The sequence below is a fragment of the Nycticebus coucang genome, chromosome 11, assembly GCF_027406575.1.
Source record: "Nycticebus coucang isolate mNycCou1 chromosome 11, mNycCou1.pri, whole genome shotgun sequence".
NCBI classification, from domain to species: Eukaryota; Metazoa; Chordata; class Mammalia; order Primates; family Lorisidae; genus Nycticebus; species Nycticebus coucang.
In genome coordinates this window covers 50,693,500-50,697,950 of record NC_069790.1, presented here as the reverse complement: position 1 = coordinate 50,697,950, position 4,451 = coordinate 50,693,500, and the positions used below count along the sequence as shown (strand labels likewise).

Sequence of the window (4,451 nt, the reverse complement as noted above, 5' to 3'; positions counted from 1 at the left end):
ATGGATGTTTTCACCAAGATAGTAACTGTGAGAAGTCTTCAATCTGATCTCTGAGACTATTCTTCCTCTTCTGTATTTGATTTCTCTGGGTGGGAAACTCATAAGCTGAAAGCGTAAGTTGGAGCACTTTTAGCTAAAATGTGATCATGATATGAGCTTATAATCAAATTGAATCTCAAGCAGTCACTTCAGGTAGGAGGGAGGGAGTACAGTTCTTTTCTCAGCTGAACTGCTACTAAAGTGACCTTCAATAAGCTAGTCAACCTTTTTATTCATTAGTTTCTCCCTTGTCAAAGTAAATGGCTAAGAATATATGGTTACTAATTGTGCAGTAATTAGTAACCATACTAATGGCTACAGGGCAGAGCAATGAAAAATTAGAGCCTTAAGATACGGAGATGTACTATGGAAGTATGCTATATTTGTAGAAATTTAGAAGCCTACAGTGTTTTCTTTGTGATTTAGCTTGAATGGGCAATGTTCAGGTATTTTGTTGATTTTGGTTTGTTGCTTACTTTAGTATCAACAAGACGGTTTCACAAAATAGATTAAGTTTAATGATATCTTTCCACCTAAAGGAAGCAAATAGTTACATGACTGGTTTCATCTAATGAAAGGATTTATTGTCATGCTAAATTAAAAATATGATAAGTGTATTTCCTAATTCAATCTTTTTCTAATCTACATATTTCACGTTTCAATCAAATTCAAATAACTGCCCAGTAATGATTGTAGGCACTTGAATTACATTGAAAAGGTAAGGCTGGGCACAGTGGCTGGCGCCTGTATTCTCAGCACTCTGGGAGGCGGAGGTGGGTGGATTGCCTGAATTCACAAGTTTGAGATAAGCCTGAGCCAGAGTGAGACCACATCTCTAAAAATAGTCAGGCATTGTGGCAGGCACCTGTAGTTCTGGCAACTTGGGAGACTAAGGCAGACAATTGCTTAAGCCCAGGAATTTGAGGTTGCTGTGAGCTATGATGCCACGGCACTCTACCAGGGGTGACAGAGTGAGATTCTGTCTCAAAAAAAAAAAAAAAGAATGAAAGAAAAGTTAGAAATATAAATTTTGAGAAGGCCAAACTATATATAAAATTTTGGTTCTTAATTCTGGGAGCTAACTTCTTGGCCTTTTATTATTAAATTAGATTTAGAAAAATGTTAAGTTATTTCAGATAACAAATCTAACAAGAATCATCTCAAAACAAAAAAAGCAAACGTTAGCAAGTATTTAGAAAAGTCAACATATATTTAGGAGAGAATTTACCTGGGTCTAAATATCATAAAATTATTGTACTATTTATTTATTATTGGATGTGTTTCTCATTCTTATTTTAATTTTCTGTTGACTGAAAATTAGTATTGTTCAAAACTCAGGTTATTCCTTGACAGGATTGTGGCGGTCTTCTCTCCCAACTCAGAAGCTACACTTCCTCCTGCCACTTCCAAGATGGCAACCTCTCTAGGTTCTCACACCTACTATAGGCAGAACTGGGAGAATGCCCCATTCTGTGCCAGACGTGTCTTGGAGAAAACCCATATATCTGAATGACCAAAGAAAAATATGGGAAGGAATGCAAGATCTGTGCCGGGCCATTCACAGTGTTTTGCTGGTGCCCAGGAGTCCGCATGCATTTCAAGAAGACTGAAGTGCTCCAAACCTGCAGTAAATTGAAGAATGTCTGTCAGACCTGCCTCTCAGACCAAGAGTATGGCCTGCCCAACCAGGTTTGAGATGCAGGATTGTCTTTTAAAGATGATATGCCAAAGTCAGATGCCAAGAAAGAGTATTATACACAGAGATTTCTAACTCTGACAGAAACTGGCCAGTTGGCATGGTTAGGAAAGCCACGTCTACCAGAGATGTCCTGCTCAAATAGGCCCAGACACACCCTACTACAAAAAGTTTGACATGCTGCTCAAACTGGTCAAACATTTGCTCCTCCTGGGTAAAAGGAGAGTTCAAGAAAGGAGAGAAGTGTCCATACAGATGTGAGAAGCCTACAGATCCAGATGAGCCCCTTATTGATCAGAATATTAAAGACCACTATTATAGAATTAATGATCCTGTAGCTGATAAGCTTCCAAAGCAGGCTTCAACCATGCCTTGTCTGGACCCACCAGAGGATAAGACTATCACCAAACTATATGTTGGTGGCCTGAGTGATACCATTACTAAAACAGATTTAAGAAATAATTTTTACCAGTTGGGACAGATCCGGACAATCACTGTCGTGCAGAGACAGCAGTGTGTGCTTTCTTCCAGTTTGCCACAAGGCAGGCTGCAGAAGTGGCTGCTGAGAAGTCCTTTAACAAGTTGATTGTCAATGACCACAGACTCAACCTGAAATGGGGACGATCCCAAGCAGCTAGAGGAAAAGAAAAGGAGAAGGATGGAACCACAAACCCTGGGATCAAGCTAGAGCCCATTCCAAGATTGCCAGGAGCTCTTCCTCTTCCTCCTGCAGCAGAAGAAGCCTTTGCCAGCTACTTCAACTAATCCCCAAGTGGTTCTCCAGCTGTGAACATTGCCTTGCCACCCCTCCACCCCTCCCCCATATTACCCTGTCCACACTACCAGCTTTTGGACCACACATGTTCCACTCAATGGGACCACTCCCTCCTTTCCTGAGGGTTCCAGGACCAATCCACTCTCTTTCCCGAGACGCTCAAGGGATGGGAGCTCATGCTGGAAAACCCAGCAGCCCCTAGCACATTATCACCACTGTGAAGCTCTATGGAAGAAAGGGCACTTAAAAATCCCAGTAAATCTTGGAATGAATATAGTTTTCCTCTCCTACAGTTTCCGTGGTAGCTAAATGTTTTCAGACTTAGGCAGTCAGAGATGACAGCCATGCTTTCTTACATATATTCAAAGGATCAGCAGACCTCAAATAAACTGCCATTAGCACATCTGATCGCTACTATAATGTGATTAATACAACCCAATACCTTCTAGCTTTACATGTATGGGGAACAAGCGGATGAGTAAATCAGAATGGAGTTGCCATCCCAATTATATATTGTTCCTTCGGGAGGGAGAAAAATTGACCTGCAGTAAAATTTGGCCATTTTTATGTCCATTGGATATTTTCATTTTTATCACTCCCCCCCAAAAAAAGATTACTAGTACTAATCATTGTAGTGGCCTAAGCATGATTAATGTTTTTGAAGTCACACCATCAGAATGACAAGTAGATACAGCATCAGCAGAGCCCAGACCTTTTCTTTCCTCTTTATTCATTTATTATGAGGAATCTGATAGTTTTACTTCTGCATGCCAGCAAAATAAAAGACAAAATATTTTTATTCCCATCAGTTGGATAAAAACACAAATTTCATGGAGCTAGGTTATCACTGAAGAAACCTGGTGTTTGGGATGAAATTAAAGAACTTCCTGTAAAACACTTTCATTAACAAACTAATATGAAAAATACTGGAGTGTTTGAATGGAAGACTTATGACCTACAGCTGCACCTCTGATCTTCAGCATTCACCTTCCTGTGTCTTCAGCATCTCATTGTAATTCTCTGCTTCTGTTTGGTATTAGAATGTTTGGGTATAACTGAATTGTAGATAGTAAAGGAAACTTGATGTTGTGTTGTGTTTTATTTTTTTTTTAAATAATTAAAACAGGTCAATTTTCTTTTTTTTTTTTTTTTGGCCGGGGCTGGGTTTGAACCCACCACCTCCAGTGTATGGGGCCGGCGCCCTACTCATTGAGCCACAGGCACCGCCCAAAACAGGTCAATTTTGAAAAAAAAAAAAAAAAAAACAAACCCTCAAGTTATTGAATTCTACCAAAAGTTTATTCTTATGATAAAGGCTATAAACAAAGAAGCAATGTAATGGCAATTATATAACAAGGAATGATGAGGTGAGGAGGTTAGCATAATGCCAAATATACAACAAGGGATGATGAGGTGTGATGAGGTAGAAACAGGAAGATGACTCTATGTTTGTAATTATTAATTAAATTGTATTTAAGATTAATACTGCAGAATATTGCTATACAAAAAAAAAATTAATCAGGGAAAAAAGAATTCGGGTAATGTCCTGAGCTCTATTCATAGGTGGTTTCTTATTTGTCTTTCTCCAGGGAAATAGAACCAATATCATGGATAGATAGATATACATTTGTGGTAAATAGGTTCATATGATTACAAAGGCAGAAAAGTCCCATGATACGCCACCTGAAAACTAGATGCCCAGGAAGGACAGTGGTGTAGTACAATTTAAGCCCAAGTCCTAAGAATCAAGAGTGTTGGGGGAGATGTTGCAATAGTGGCAGTCCTAGTCTAAGTCTGAAGTCCTGAGAACTAGAAGCATTAATATCTGAGGGGAGGAGAAGAGATATGGTTCAGCTCAAACAGAGAGAGCAAATTAACCCTTTTGCTTTGTTGTTCTGTAATAGATGTTGCCTGTCCACAAGGTAAGAATGACCTTTACTC

General features: G+C 39.2%; 1 pseudogene; it reads left to right on the top strand.

Annotated features, from left to right (window-relative positions):
* The first annotated feature begins 1,450 nt into the window (after window positions 1-1,450).
* Window positions 1,451-2,712, top strand: LOC128560394 (pre-mRNA-splicing factor RBM22-like; annotated as a pseudogene).
* Window positions 2,713-4,451: the final 1,739 nt, after the last annotated feature.